The sequence below is a fragment of the Thalassophryne amazonica genome, chromosome 18 (assembly GCF_902500255.1).
Source record: "Thalassophryne amazonica chromosome 18, fThaAma1.1, whole genome shotgun sequence".
In the NCBI taxonomy this organism is placed as follows: domain Eukaryota; kingdom Metazoa; phylum Chordata; class Actinopteri; order Batrachoidiformes; family Batrachoididae; genus Thalassophryne; species Thalassophryne amazonica.
In genome coordinates this window covers 40,157,112-40,174,076 of record NC_047120.1, presented here as the reverse complement: position 1 = coordinate 40,174,076, position 16,965 = coordinate 40,157,112, and the positions used below count along the sequence as shown (strand labels likewise).

The 16,965-nt window shown below is 39.7% G+C and overlaps 1 protein-coding gene across 2 annotated transcripts in view; it reads right to left on the bottom strand.

The window, feature by feature from the left end:
- LOC117530407 (leucine zipper putative tumor suppressor 2 homolog) overlaps positions 1-14,954 on the bottom strand; it is a 71,240-nt gene extending 56,286 nt beyond the window's left edge. Inside the window, exon 1 of one of the 2 annotated variants that reach the window (XM_034193271.1) lies at positions 14,690-14,954. The gene's annotated coding sequence lies outside the window, so the exon portion shown is untranslated. The remainder of the gene's footprint in view (positions 1-14,689) is intronic. The other variant, XM_034193269.1, reaches the window with a different exon arrangement.
- Positions 14,955-16,965: the final 2,011 nt, after the last annotated feature.

The window sequence follows — 16,965 nt, the reverse complement described above, 5'->3', positions numbered from 1 at the left end:
GGTGGCTCCATCCTCAGCATCCTTCTCCCTATATACCCTGGGTCCCTCCTCTGCACATGTCCAAACCATCTCAATCTCGCCTCTCTGACTTTGTCTCCAAACCGTCCCACCTGAGCTGTCCCTCTGATATGTTCATTCCTAATCTTGTCCATTCTTGTCACTCCCAAAGAGAATCTCAACATCTTCAGCTCTGCCACCTCCAGCTCTGCCTCCTGTCTTTTTGTTAGTGCCACCGTCTCTAAACCGTACAACATAGCTGGTTCACTACTGTTTTGTAAACTTTCCCCTTCACTCTTGCTGATATTCTTCGGTCACAAATCACTCCTGCCACCTTTCTCCACCCACTCCACCCTGCCTACACTCTCTTCTTCACCTCTCTACCACACTCTCCATTACTTTGAACAGTTGACCCCAAATATTTAAACTCATCTACTTTCACCACTTCTACTCCTTGTAACTGCACTATTCCACTGGGCTCCCTCTCATTCACACACATGTACTCAGTCTTGCTTCTACTGACTTTCATTCCCCTTCTCTCCAAAGCATATCTCCACTTCTCCAGACTAGACTCAACTTGCTCTCTACTCTCACTACAGATCACAATGTCATCTGCAAACATCATGGTCCATGGGGACTCCTGTCTGATCTCATCTGTCAACCTGTCCATCACCACTGCAAACAAGAAAGGACTCAGAGCTGATCCTTGGTGTAATCCCACCTTCACCTTGAATGAGTCTGTCATTCCAACTGCGCATCTCACCGCTGTCACAATATTCTTGTAAATGTCCTGCACTACCCTAACATACTTCTCTGCCACTCCAGACTTCCTCATACAATGCCACAACTCTTCTCTTGGCACCCTATCATAAGCTTTTTCTAAGTCCACAAACACACAATGTAACTCTTTCTGTCCTTCTCTGTACTTTTCCAACAGTATTCTCAGAGCAAACATTGCATCTGTAGTGCTCTTTCTCGGCATGAAACCATATTGCTGCTCACAGATCTTCACCTGTTTTCTAAGCCTAGCTTCTACTACTCTTTCCCATAACTTCATGCTGTGGCTGATCAGCTTTATCATAATAATCTGCATTTAGGCCCATATAGTTAGTACATACCATATTCTCCAGAGCATAAATGAGCTAATTACTGTTACGATACCAGGCACAAAACATCAGAAAACTGCTTCTTTAAGCCACTGAACTCATGAGCATGTTAGGTGAACATTCAATGCAATTAAACATGTGAAAACTCAGTGTATAATTGATTTATAACACAAACACTGCTTTAGTGATCAGAAGCTACAAGCTAATTAATGTGACTGTAACAAGGGCCAAATGCGAGTAAACCGCTTCTTATGCCACAGAACAGATAACCATATGTGAGGAAAATGTGAAACAAACATTTGAAATAGCTTTTGCTGTGTGCTGGGAAAGGTTAATAAATTCACCATCAATTTTCTTCTTGCTGTTCAGTTTTTTATAGGATCCTTAAAAGAGCTATCCTTGCTGTTTCACATAGTCCAAATAATTTTTTTCCAAATACAATAAAAAAAATTTGATTCCCTCTTTTTAATCAAATGTGTGTGGTCTTCCAGTTTTTTTTTTTTAGAGTTTTTCTTGTTTTTGTTTCTCCTCCAAACTACATTTTTAGAAAGAGAAGAGGTAGCCTCTGCTAATATATTCATTAAATCTTTGGCACAACTCCTTTGTGTGATCAGATGAAAGACTGCATGCTCTTTACACAGTATGCAGTCTGCTGTTTGGCAATATTCCAATTCATCATTTAATAACTTATTACTGATTAGCACACAATTTGAAGCCATTAACATAACGTTGACTCTGGTGTCTGGGAAAACTCCGGTTTCAGTTGTGGAGTTGTGTATGTGGAACATGCCCCAAAGTGAATGACAGTGGTCTCACAAAAAGGTGAGTCCAGTGCAAACCCAGCTCACCATAATATTCAACAGTTTTTGATTACGTTCTTTTTCTCTGCAAAATAGACATCCCTTTACCCATTTGTTAATCAGTTATCGTTTACTCAGCACATTTTGCTGTTTGATAAATACATACACAGGGTTCTAGCTAGGATAAAATTTTAGCATAGTGGTAATGTCGTGGGAGCGAAGCGACCGAGGGGGTGAGGATGGTGCAGAAGGGGGAAACTTTTGAAAATTCAAGCTAAAAATTGGCCATTCAAGGGGTACCCAAAGGGGAAAAGCCAGGTACAACAGCCCACGTCCCTTCATCATGTCCAGAAGGCTGGGGAAGTTTGTTGAGGGGGCAATCTCATTCTTGGTTAGCCAGTACATGGCCTCAGTGAGGCAGTCGGAGTCCGTGGACATTTTTAAGTCAAGACTTAAAACCTATTTTTATTCTCTTTCTTATGAGTAGTTTTTTATTTTGTTATCCGTTTTATTCTTTTACTTCTGTTTTTAATTAGGTATTTGAATTTTTTTATTTTAATTTATTTTAATTTTTTTATGTTGAACTGTTGTGTGAGGCACCTTGAGACGGCTTTTGTTGTAATTTGGTGCTTTGTAAGCTGATTAAACTGAAACTGAACAACATTTTATTGAGTTTTAAAGTAAATAAATATGAAACTGGTTACTGATCCTTAAACTCTGGACATAATAAACTCTACATGGTGGATCCTTGATCTCTGGACATAAACAGAAATAAAATCTGTTAGTTTTTGTCAAAAGCAGTTCCTTTTAGACATTATTATTGGCATAAATGTCTTTCCATATCTGAGCTGAGCTCTACAGCTCGCTGCAGGTCAGGTTTATAAAGAATGCAGGACGTCTCATTTTGGGAGGAAAAAACGTTTTAGTCAATTGTAGTTTATTGTCTGAATTACAACGTTTGTAAGAGGTGTCATTTTATTTACAGCAGCGATTCGTTTTGAGGTTATTAATTCCGTCAGAGAGCCGTGCAGCATTTGAAGCTCGTTTCTCAACTGCAACAAGACAAGTGTCCCAGTTAGTGACTTTATTCCACACAAAAATGACTCATGATATTTTAATGGCTTTCAGAGGGGTTAAGAAGCGGACTTCTGAAGAGCAGCGAATCAAAGAGCTACGAAGCATTGCTTCGATTCACGCTTCAAACTGGAGTCGTGCTGCAGAAACGGTTGATTACAGACGCTGTATTGAAAATTGTAACGGTCCAAAATAAGCATAACGGTCCAAAATTATAGCGTAACGGGCCGTAACACAAGTTTGCGCTAGCTAGAACCCTGCATACATTCATATTTGCCTGAAATGAGCATTACTGTAAATTGTATTTTATCTCTGGAGCCCGAAGATCGCCAAACATGTGAAGAAAAGATCAAAGTAATAACGCCATCCTAAACACTTGAATAATGAATGCTTCGGTTTTAAAAGCATGCTGAAAGTAACTGAGCCCCGTTACGAAGTCCCCCCACCCCATGGGCTATATCTCGCAGGATGTCTCAATCTATTAAAAGAAAACGAGACGTACTCAGAAAAATACAGCATTTAGAAACCACATAGTTTCTATAGCAGGAAACAGTCTGAAAAGGTACAAATTCATCTTTCACCTGACAACTCATACATTAATAAATAAAACAGAGCAGTTCATAGTGTTGATAAACTGGCATAACTGTGTATCGGTGTGTTACGACCATGTTACAAGACGGACAAAGGTTTACGGTAATCTGTTCAGAATTCACTAATCTCTGACAGCTGATTCCATTTTAGATGTACTTTCACATGGCTAAGTGATGAAACCATTACCAGCAAATAACAATTCAAACAGACATACATATGGTGAAACATGACATTTACTTCTTTGAAAACAGTTGGGGAAGGTGGCTTCATCTCCTGCCCCAAATCAACATTACTATGAATTGTGTGCAACGGCGTCATCACCAACCTACAATTAATGAAGGTTCAACATACAATCAACAATCAGCTGTATTTTCCATCTGTATGACTGAAAATCCAACAAACTCCCTCAGTTTAGTACACTATAAATTTAAATTTTCGTGTTTAAATATTTTAATTTTCGTTAGTTTTCACAAAACAGTACCAAAACAGAGAAGTAAATAATTATACAAGGAGTGATTACAAAATAAAACCACAACATGCAAAAACCCACCCTCCCTAGCTGTCACCACAAAAACGGAGGTATTGCACTGATAGGTCAAATTAAATACAACAGCGATAAGTGTTCCAAGAACACGTACATTGAGAAGTAAATTAACATACAAAAAGAGAAACAAAACAAACAACCAAAAAAAAAAAAGAAGAAAAAAAAAAAAAAAAACAGCCATCAAGGACTATACCAATGTTGTTGGGTTATCAAAGAAGATAAAAAAGGATTTCCAGACCTTTGCTATTGGACCAAACAGTCCTCCTTGCTGTAATTTGTACTGCTTTCTAAATTGTACGTAGATTTTGCATGAGTGCATAACTATGGATTTTACGTCTGGAATACTAGGCAAATTTACTGGCATGGGTGAAGCTAAAAAGGCAGATCAATTTACCAGAATACATGAAAGCTTTTCCATGGATACCCGCAAGGGGCAGTTCTCATCTGAGTTGCAGTGCACCCAAAACATCATAGAATGCAAATTTGCAGCCCAATAGTATTGTCTAAAATTTGCAAGAGCTAGACCTCCATTTTGTTTGTTTTTTTTGCAAAAAACCTTACATAGACGAGGATTCTTGCCATTCCAAATAAACCATGATAGAGCTGCATCCAGTTTTTTAAAGTAACTCCCAGGAATAAATAAGGGCAAACAGTGAAACAAGTATAGGTATTTTGGAAGAATAGTCATGTTAATTGAATTAATCCTACCTATAAGTGAAATAGGAAGGGCAGACCAGGTTAAAAGGTCCCGCTTAGTTTTGTCTAAGAGCTTCCTAAAGTTTTTTTCAAATAGGTCAGAAAAATTCTTTGTCATTACAATACCAAGGTAAGTGAAGTATTCTTGGGTAACTTTAAATGGGACTTGAATCCGCTCCAAGGCAGAGTCCGCTAAATTTAGAGGCATTAACTCGCTTTTTTGCAAATTTAACTTATACCCAGAGACCTCCCCAAATCGATGTAAAGTATCAATAATTTGAGGGATTGTAGACTCAGGATTTGATACATATAAAAGAAGGTCGTCGGCATACAAAGAGTGCTTATGTACTAGATTTTCCCTGAGGATACCCGAAATAGAGTGATTCGCCCTTATAGCAACCGCGAGTGGCTCTATAGCCAGAACAAATAAAAGTGGGCTAAGGGGACAGCCTTGTTTAGTCCCACGCTCTAACAAAAAAGGCTCAGAATATACATTATTAGTCAACACCCTAGCAGAGGGAGATGAATACAGCAGCTGAATCCATGCAATGAAAGATGCTCCAAATCCAAATTTGACCAGGGTCTGGAAAAGAAAGTCCCATTCAACCCTGTCGAATGCTTTCTCTGCATCCATAGAAAGAAGGCATTCAGAGGAAGATTCACAAGGGGAATACATAATGTTTAACAGACATCGAATATTAAAGAAAAGGGGCCTTTTTTTAATAAAGCCAGATTGATCATCCAAGATAATGCAAGGTAGAATCTTTTCTAAATGGAGTGAGAGAATTTTTGCCAGTATTTTATAATCAGAGTTTAGCAAGGAGATTGGCCTGTAAGAACCACATTCTACTGGATCTTTCCCTTTTTTTTTAACAAAAGCGAAATGCACGCCTGGTTGAGAGTAGGAGGGAGTTCACCAAACGAGTAGGCTTCAGCATAAACCTTTGTCAAAATCGGGGATAGTTGTTCACTAAAGGCCTGATAAAATTCATTTGTAAAATCATCAAGGCCTGGAGCAGTTCTAGTTTTAGTTATTGGTCTATCCAAAGTAGTGATCTCATCTACAGAGAGTGTAAGCAAGTCTACGTTTTGGGAAAAAAAAAAAAAGCAAATAGATTCAGATCTGGGTGCAGGAAGTGTATAAATTTGTATAAAATCCTTAAAGGCATTGTTTATTCCCCATTTATAAGCTGCTTTGCCCTTGCTCCTTTCAATTGTCTGGCCAAGATTTCTCCAGTTTTGTCTCCATGTTCGTACACCGTGCTCCTATTTTTAATTAGGAGATTTTCAATGTAATGAGAAGAAAGCAAAATCGTACTCAGTCTTAAGTTTAAGGTGCTGTTTCTCCAGCTTCTGAGATGGGGTCTGGGCATTTATAATGTCAATCTGTGAAATTTGTTTATCCAGTATTTCTTGTTGTGTCAAAGTATTTTTCCTTTTACTAGCTACATATTAAATTATTTGGCCTCTTAAAAAGGCTTTCACATTAAACTCCAAAAACGAGGTTATTTCAGCTGTAATAAACTTCAATTTTTCATCTGACAAAAGCAAAGGGTTGAACCTCCAACACTTTTTTAATACCTCTACCACCGGGCAACCTCAGGATCAACACTAATGGGGCATGATCCCAGATTAAAATAGTTTTGTATTCACAAGCTTGCACATACTGGGTGAGATTGCCATCAATGAAAAAAATTTATCCGGCTGTAGGAGTTATGGACATGCGAGAAAAATGAGTATTCTTTGTTGTATGGCTGTAAAAAGCACCATACATCAGAAATTCCATATTCCGAAAGAAAGGCTTGCATGCAGATAGCTGATTTTGATTGCCTGCTGCCCTGTCTACAGGAGGATCTGTCCAGCACCGAGTCCATACAAAGGTTAAAATCTCCACCCAATATGAGCAAGTGCGAATTTAGGTCAGGGATCAATGTGATGAGCCATTGAAAAAAAACAAAGAATCATCAAAATTGGGTGCATACGTGGGCATGCGAGAGTTTTTTCACGCCTGTCGGTTACGTCATTCGCCTGTGGGCAGTCTTTGAGTGAGGAGTGGCCCACCCTCTCGTCGATTTTTTCATTGTTTAGGAATGGCTCAGAGACTGCTGCTTTGTTTGATAAAAATGTTTTCAAAACTGTAAGGCACAACTGAGTGGACACCATTCGATAAATTCAGCTGGTTTTCGGTCAAAATTTTAACGGCTGATGAGAGATTTTGGTCTGGTAGTGTCGCCGTAAGGACAGCCCACGGCGCCTGACGGCGATCTGCGCTTCGAGGCAGCAGCGTCAGAGGTGTTTTTCCTGTCACGGCGCACACAGATTCACCGAGTCGTCGCGGAAACGACTCTGCGAATTTGCGCGCACATCTTTCATTACAAAATGGAAACATTTGAAATGACTTTAGTTTTGTGTCATGTCTGTGATCTGTTTTTTTTCTACAAAATTAAACAACTGAATGAACATCCTCCGAGGCTGGTGATTCCATAATTTTTGCCAGGGGTTGTATATTAACCAGTGCAACCTTCATGCCACATAGGAAACCAGTAACCACCAAATAAGGTCCGTTGGCATCAGACCGTGAGCTAGAGTGCACCTCTCGACTTAACTTGAAAGGTAGATGTGAAATATTGACCACCCCATCCAGTTCTTAATTGAAATTGATCTGAGTTTTTTAGGTGAGTTTCCTGGAGAAACGCTATATAGCTTTTAATTGCTTGAGATGGGTCATGACCTTCTTGCGTTTAACTGGGTGGTTTAAGCCCTTGACATTCCAGCTGATAATATTTAAATTACTCATCAGGTAATTTAAAAAAAGGTGGCATGTTCAGTGCAAGTTTAATAAACAAACAGAATAGAATAGTTATTAACAAGAGAAAGCAGATAGTCTCCCTTGGAGACAGCTCAAAAAAACCCAAAACCCCCCGAACCCCCAGTGGTGGATCAAGCTGTTAAATGAACGAACAGCACACCTAACCTAACTAGCATACGCCTTCCAGAAAAATCTAAAATTCTGCTATAACTTACTCTAACACCCACATCCCACATAAAGTGCAATAAAAAAATAAAAAAAAGAAATAAAAGTAAAGAAGACCCCCTGAACTGTAATTATTATATATATATATATATATATATATATATATATATATATATATATATATATATAAAATAAAGAAAAATAGCTTCAGTAAGCCTTATGGGAAAAATAGAAATATCTCACATTAAAAAAGTTACATTGTTGTAAGTATGGTATCAGTAGACAGGGTTAAGTTGCATATATAAGAACGTTACTGTAGCTGACCAGCAGCAAAGCAAGCGTCGACCTGGCCCAACCATGCACATTTCTTTTAAGTCAAAGTATTGAGAGATAGGTTATGACGAACTGACAGCCCCCTCCACGTACTTCTCTGCCTCTGCAACCGAGCCAAACCACGTACGTTTACCGTCCGCTTGAGTAATACGGAGCCTCGCTGGGTAGAGTAGAGCTGGTCTCAGCCCCATGCGGTACAGGGACGACATAACAGTCTTGTACTCCCTCCGCTGACTGACGACCTCAGGGGAATAGTCCTCATAGTCAAACTGCTTCTTGCTGTGAGCCTCACAAATTCCCTTCTCCTTGTTTTTAAAGCGGTGAAAACAAAGGATAACATGGAATGGCCTACCACCAGGCCCCGGCTTAGGACCCGGTCCGCAGTGAGCACGATCTATTTCTGGTGGAGATGGGAAAACATTTGGGCCAAAAACTTTCTGAAGCATTTCGGCAAAGAAGATGCTAGGTTGTGGCCCTTCAATGTCCTCATCCAGACCAATGATTCTGATATTAGACCTCCTGCTCCGGCCTTCCAAATCCACAACTTTAGCATGTAGCTTCTCATTAGCATCTCGTAACTTAGCACAGGAGGTTTCCAGCTTATCCAAACGGTGATCCACAGCCACTGCCCCTTCCTCTAAAGATAACAGCCGCACATCGTGGTTGTCGATAGAGTCTTGAAACCCGTCTAATTTCCGATGGAGTTTGTCGATAAAGGCATTCATCTCCACTAAGAGCGCATTATTGTTTTCAGCTAGCGCAGCTAACAAGTCCACTTTGTTGACAGTACCGTCTCCATCCGTCTTTTCACCCACTTTAGTCGGTTTCGGAGGCATTTTCCAACACTACGCTTCCACAACAGAGCAGAGGGGCACAACTCATGTAAATAGACTTAAAGTGATAGGTAATGGTCAAGAAGTAAAGGTTATTGTGGGAGCTTGAGTCACACGTGTCTTACTCCATGAGCAGCAGAACCAGAAGCCATAAATTTAAATTTTCAATATATTTAGTTTTATATAGCGCTAAATCACAACAAAGTTTCCTCAAGGTGCTTCACATAAGTAAGGTCTAGCCTTACCAACCCCTAGAGCAAAAACACAGGTGACAGTGGTAAGAAAAACTCCCTCTGATGATTTGTGGAAGAAACCGCAAGCAGACCAGACTCAGAGCTGTGACCCACTGCTTAGACAATTCTAACAGTTACAACCCCTGGCAAAAATTATGGAATCACCGGCCTCGGAGGATGTTCATTCAGTCGTTTAATTTTGTAGAAAAAAAGCAGATCACAGACATGACACAAAACTAAAGTCATTTCAAATGGCAACTTTCTGGCTTTAAGAAACACTATAAGAAATCAAGAAAAAAGATTGTGGCAGCCAGTAACGGTTACTTTTTTAGACCAAGCAGAGGAAAAAAATATGGAATCACTCAATTCTGAGGAAAAAATTATGGAATCACCCTGTAAATTTTCATCCCCAAAACTAACACCTGCATCATATCAGATCTGCTCGTTAGTCTGCATCTAACAAGGAGTGATCACACCTTGGAGAGCTGTTGCACCAAGTGGACTGGCATGAATCATGGCTCCAACACGAGAGATGTCAATTGAAACAAAGGAGAGGATTATCAAACTCTTAAAAGAGGGTAAATCATCACGCAATGTTGCAAAAGATCTTGGTTGTTCACAGTCAGCTGTGTCTAAACTCTGGACCAAATACAAACAACATGGGAAGGTTGTTAAAGGCAAACATACTGGTAGACCAAGGAAGACATCAAAGCGTCAAGACAGAAAACTTAAAGCAATATGTCTCAAAAATCGAAAAATGCACAACAAAACAAATGAGGAACGAATGGGAGGAAACTGGAGTCAACGTCTGTGACCGAACTGTAAGAATACTGCCTAAAGGAAATGGGATTTACATACAGAAAAGCTAAACAAAAGCCATCATTAACACCTAAACAGAAAAAAAACAAGGTTACAATGGGCTAAGGAAAAGCAATCGTGGACTGTGGATGACTGGATGAAAGTCATATTCAGTGATGAATCTCGAATCTGCATTGGGCAAGGTGATGATGCTGGAACTTTTGTTTGGTGCCGTTCCAATGAGATTTATAAAGATGAGTGCCTGAAGAGAACATGTAAATTTCCACAGTCGATGATATGGGGCTGCATGTCAGGTAAAGGCACTGGGGAGATGGCAGTCATTACATCATCAATAAATGCACAAGTTTACATTGATATTTTGGACAATTGAAAGGATGTTTGGGGATGATTAAATCATTTTTCAAGATGATAATGCATCTTGCCATAGAGCAAAAACTGTGAAAACATTCCTTGCAAAAAGACACATAGGGTCAATGTCATGGCATAGGGTCAATGTCAACGAGCAGATCTGATTTGATGCAGGTGTTAGTTTGGGGGATGAAAATTTACAGGGTGATTCCATAATTTATTCTTCAGAATTGAGTGATTCCATTTTTTTTTTTCCTCTACTTGGTCTAAAAAAGTAACCGTTACTGACTGTCACAATCTTTTTTTCTTGATTTCTTATAGTGTTTCTTAAAGCCAGAAAGTTGCCATTTGAAATGACTTTAGTTTTGTGTCATGTCTGTGATCTGCTTTTTTTCTACAAAATTAAACAACTGAATGAACATCATCCGAGGCCAGTGATTCTATAATTTTTGCCAGGGGTTGTACAAGGTTTTGATAAAGTTTTACAAAGCTGAAGAAACAGAAAACAGGAAATCAAAAACAACAACAACATAATAATAATAATATAAAGAAGATGAGAAGTCCACACAGGCGTCAGCACCACAGGTAGGGGTCGTCTACGCTGTCAGCGGGCCTGTCTCCATGACAGCGTCACTATCAAATGCAGACTGCAGCATGCAGCACCTGCCTCAGGCCTTCCCTCAGTCTGTCTGGGCCCTTCAGTTTGTATCTGCCCGTTGTTTGTACCGCCGACAGAGAGAAAAGTCCTGGTTCATTTCATATTTGTCTCCTGACAGCTGACATTTGAGACTCTCACACCTGCTCATTAATTCTCAACTTCTTCAGAGAGATCCTCACTTATACGGCTAAGGAAACAGGCATTTTGCCCACCAACTGTAGACTAAAAAGTCATCAAAATGATTGCAATGCCTTACAGTTGCTAATATTTTGACTTCATTTAATAACAGTGTCAGAGGTCTGACACATTTGTTAGCACCAAGATAGCAGAAAGAAGTCTGTGGAGAAAACTGCATTTCAATATCTTAGCTAGTTCCTGAGATGTGGTCTGAGATATGGTCTATGGTCATTAATGTATTTTAGATAATGACCTTTGATTTGACAATGATAATAGCCCTATGATCTTGATGTGGCCGGTGTTTATCTAAGTTCTATTCAAATGTTTTAGGTTTTTACATGTTTTGAAAGATATCCCCACAGGCAGACACGACTATTAGCCTCTTTCCATTAAACAGCAAAGCTTATATAACCCTCACACAATTTTGGAACGCATATGATTACAGCACTGTTGGGGGGGGTTACAAAAATAAAAAGTAAATCTCTCCCTGAGATGCACAAAGTAGCCAAGATTCAAAACAATTCACTTGGGAAGCCTGCAGCCTCCTCTCAGCATGCAGAGTCATTATAATGGTGACGCAACTTCTGCCATGTAAAAGACAAAACCGGGGGATATGTGCAAATCTGCCAAGAGATCTATAAGGATGTTAAACAGCCTGACATGCTGACACAGCGGCTACAGAAACATTTGTGATGAACGCTTGCCATGTGCACAATTACCCATGCAAATTAAGTGTTGCCTCCCACTCTCAGGGCGCCACGGTCTTTAAAGCTGGCTGAGGTAAGCACTCTCCTCCCTGTGTGTTTACAATGATGACATAAGAACAACATCTGCAGTCGTTCACTTCTCATTGTATAGACCTGACAATAAATCCAACAAAAAGAATGCCATCTTCCAAGTTTTTTGTCTTGGCTAACAAAGAGCTGTAAACAAAAATAATTGAGATCTTTTTTTTTCCCCTCCAACCTCTCATGGGAAACAGACAGACCACAGTGCTGCTATGCACATACCGTGAAACCTGCTTTCAAGAAGACCAACTGGCCAATAACCAAGCTCTTACATTCTTGAGTTTACCCCTGGTAAAAGAAGAACTATGGAATTCTGCTCCCACGGAGATCTGGCAGTGCATTTATGCTATGAAAAGTGGCTCTGTGGGCAGGAAAGAAATAAAAAAAAAAGCAGCTGTAGACACAGTGAGCAGGGGAATGCCACTCATTTTAAGAATTCACACGTTATTGCTGTGCCCCCGGGCAGGTCAGACATAATTTGTGAATGCAAACAGCTTGTGAAGCTGCAAGTTTGAAAATGGTCCTTTAGTTGTTTTGCATTGGGAGAGTGATAGAAAATCTGTTACTTACTAAAAAATAAAAAAAAAATAGGAATCCTGATTTGGTCACAATTAAAAGATGCTGAAATTGTGGCTCATACCTGCTGAGAGAGACAGAGGTAGGAGTGGTGGATAAGTGGTTAGTGGGCTTGTTTTCAGTGCAGAAGTTTCCTGGCTCAAGTCCGTTCTCCATGTAATGTGGAGATGCATCAGGAAGGGCATCCAGCATAAAACTTGTGCCATAACAATATGCAGATTTGAATCAGATCTGCTGTGGTGACCCCAAGTGAAACAAGCAACCAGCCAAAGGGACTTACTCACCTACTGAGAGAGACCGAATAAAAATGTCATTTTGGTATGACAACTCAACTTTGCATCACATTCTTCCCCAAAAATCAGCACTCCATTCACTGTATGTGAAGTACACAAGATTTCACATCACAGAATATTCTGAAAGTTTGATTTGTAGTTTTGTAAAGTAACAAAAAGCAGCATCTTTTTTCAAGGGATTGAGGAACATGGAAAGACTGGATTTCTTTTTAGACTGGTGAGTTGAACAGGAATGTCCTGGTGGAGGGACTGAAACACATTATCAATGTATGGTCCTAGTGCATGTTCGGATCCCACGCCAACTCTAGTCATTCATTGGTTTGCCGTGGTTTAGCCCCATCGTCAAGTGTTTTCACCCCATTAATGGGGTGGTGGTAACCCCAACCCTAACTTTAGACACACTGAAAAATGGGGCTAAACCACATGACGATGGGGTGCACTGGGACCAAGAGGCTAAACCACCAGCAACCCCACTGACTCAGTTGTGTTTTGTTATGTTTCAACAACAGAGGGTGCAAATCAAGTGCAAAGTTTTGAAACCTATTTTATGAATATGGTTATGAAGCTCCATTTACCACAGCATGTTACATGTTCTTTTTGTTACAGACTCAAGAACAATGTCCCGAAAACACACATGTCGTAATCTTTCTAGAGTAGTGTGCCATCCTTAATTTGCAAGACTAATGAAGAGTTTCCAAAGTGGCCATCTCTGTGTAGCAGTATTAATAATACAAATTTCTATTTGCACGTAGCATAGTCATGTTACTGGCCAGGGTTTGGGGTTAGGTATAGGGTTTCTCCCCTGTATGATGACTTCCAGCTATGGCCCACTGCAGATTGTGAGACACCATGGTGTAAGTGGTAGAGGATCGGACTTCTGAACCAGCAAACCGGGTTTGAATCCCAATCATGTTAAAGATTTTCTTTATTCCAGTTCAAGTATAAAATGAATATATGACAATAATCATAACCATAGATAATGACAAATATTTGGGAGCTAGAGAAAGTGTTTAATATAGTCACTTCAAAGGGTAATTTCAGCCCCACGTATGGATAGAAAAAAGTGCAGATATGTAGGGCCATAATCATGTGACTTGGATTGAGTAATCAGAAGTGCTACATATTAATAGAATTGCTGTTTGTTGCCAACATGAATATCCCAGGTAGACAGAGCACGAGGAAGAGCACGACATGCCAAGTCAACAGGTGGCAGACCAACTTCATGTAAGATGAACTACAGCTGTTCATAATACACCATAAACTTTCCACTAACCAGCAGGTGGCAGACACATCTATGGGGCATTGCACCGGAAAAGCCAAGTTGCTTTTTTAGTTGATCTGGTGCATCAGAATTAACCACCTTCTAATTATCTCATTGTAATTATATGTGCTTTTAATATGGCGAGTTACAAAATGATAGCACTTATTGTTTTTGAGTTAGTTCTTACACAATCCGTGGGTTAACTCCCCCACTAATTCATCGACAATTGCGGCTTCAGACAGAACCAGATCTAACAAAAACACACTTCAATCATTTCAGTGTGAGATTGCACATTGTAGCCTAAAGGAATAAGTCTGTAAAGCACGATTTAAGAGCCAACATTAGTAATATCCTCGAGCTAATTCTTCTTCTATGATTCACAGCCACCGCAGCAGCACAAGAAAAACCAAGGAAGAACTTTAACCTTCACACCTGCACACAGAAGGGAAGGAACATAAGTTGATTTGTTGAAGGTAACATGGAAATATTTGTTAAAGTACGCCGTAACAGCAAACTACACTTGCACTTAAAATATTTCTCGACACACATTGCAGTATTTTTACAAGGTAGAGGAAAATAATTTCCTACCGTGTAAGGTGAGATGTAATGTCAGGAACAGCTGCTCTGTAAAAGTCTGCTCTGAAACAAAAACTAGATGCGACGTCTTCTTTCGCCCTTGCTGAGTGTTCTCTGCTGACGTCCAAACTTTGACAATTGAGTCCGTGGATAGAAGTTTAGTTTTAAATAACTCTTTCCTGCTCTACCTTGTCTCTCTTCTTTCCACAAAATGCGCGTTTGTTGTTCTGGCCAAGCGCTGCTCGTGCTTTGCAGACTAGAGTCAAACTCCCTGTAAAAATAATGAAAACTTCCTGTTTGAATTTTCAAAATAAGATTCCCTAATCTCGTCGACGATGGTTCTGTTATTACAGGAAACTCCCAGGGCCAGTGGTCAAGTTCTGTCCTTGAAGACTGCTGTATTATATACATAGACTGTATATACAAGCAACAGTGACCTCAGTGGAAAGAGGGACATTGAGATAAGCAAAAAAAGCTTCACAAATCACATGCAAACAAAAGGCCTACTGTACACGTGCGTACCTTAACAAGCCCAGACATGTCCCATTTTGTGAACGTTCCTATACTCACTTATCTTCAACCGCTTACTCAAATTAAGGGTCATGGAGGGCTGGAGCCTATCCCAGCATTCATAGGATGTGAGGTGGAATACACCCTGGACAGTAACAAACAAACATATTCACACCTGTACGCACACCTACGGACAATTTAAAGTTTTCAATCCACCTAACCTGCATGTCTTTGGATGTGGGAGGAAGCCGGAGCAGCCGGAGGGAACCCACACAAACACGGAGAGAACATGCAAACTCCACACAGAAAGGCCACGGGTCATTTAATGGATAAAACTGTAAATAATTATGTGAAAAGAGTCCAACATGGTCCAAAAATAAGAGGTTTGCTGGTCCTTATCTGCATCTCTCAGAATCCAAAATTTCAAGCTGAATGTGCGGTAGTTTTAATGACCGATGAAAACACTCACTCACTGACTGGCTTTGTTTTTTTTGGGGGGGGGGGTTATAACCCTATGTCTTGGGCAGCGTCCATCATAGTCGTCTTCATTGTCATCTGTTTATTTGGATATCTCAAAGACTGTCTGATAATTTTTTTCTAATTTGGCAAGGGCATAATATGGGTCACTGACATTGTTTCTGTCTAAAAATCATATTCGTGGATTCATTTGTTTAGAAATGGCGGCCATTTTATGGCAAAAATAGCCATTTTGAGCACTTAAAGGCAAGTTTCTCAAAAACTGTCTGATAACTTTTTCTAATTTGTCAAGAGTGTAATATGGGTCATTGACAGTTTTCACGTCAAAAATTATAGTCATAGATCTGTTCAAATGGCACCCTTTTTTATGCTGCAAATAGCTATTTTGTTTTGGGCTTTAATTTTAACCGGTAACCCACAGGGCATTTGGCACTTGAGTTTATAAAAGAAACAATAGCTAGATAGACAGGTAGATATTCTACAACATAGTAAGTAATCAGGTCCAGGCCATGACCAAAGACTGGTTGCACTCATTACACACAGCAGTTAATGAGAGTTTGGAACACATTTAACAAGAAAAATTTTTAACTAATTGGGAATGATAGCATTCACAAACATTTTGTTGATCACAAATGACAGTTATTGGTTTGACCTTCTGAGGATTAAATGTACAATGCAACAGGAAAATGACCATAGCTAATAATGACCATAGCTAATAATGACCATAGCTAATAATGTGGTTGTATTGATTGTGAAAGACAATGTTGTTTATATTATTAAAATGTGCATTTCTAGTCTGTCAAAAATCACAAGAACAATTTACCTTGAAAGATCAAGAAAATATACACACAAAGACACTTTAGAGAATTTCATCAGTAACCCTGAAAAATATGACTTATGGTAAATGGACTGCATTTATATAGCGCTTTTCCATCTGTATCAGATGCTCAAAGCGCTTTACAATTATGCCTCACATTCACCCCGATGTCAGGGTGCTGCCATACAAGGCACTCACTACACACCGGGAGCAATAGGGGATTAAAGGCCTTGCCCAAGGGCCCTGAGTGATTTTCCAGTCAGGTGGGGATTTGAACCCATGATCTTCTGGACTCAAGCCCAACACCTTAACCACTAGACCATCACCTCCCACTTATAATACTCAGTTTATATGCCGTCTGTTATTTCAATTGTTTATTTGCTGATTCTTTGAATGTGCATTCCAGGGGGCGTTATTTTGTTCCACATTATATTTAAAGGTGTTTGTGCTAATATCTTGAGTTATTGTCCTGACATTTGGATAC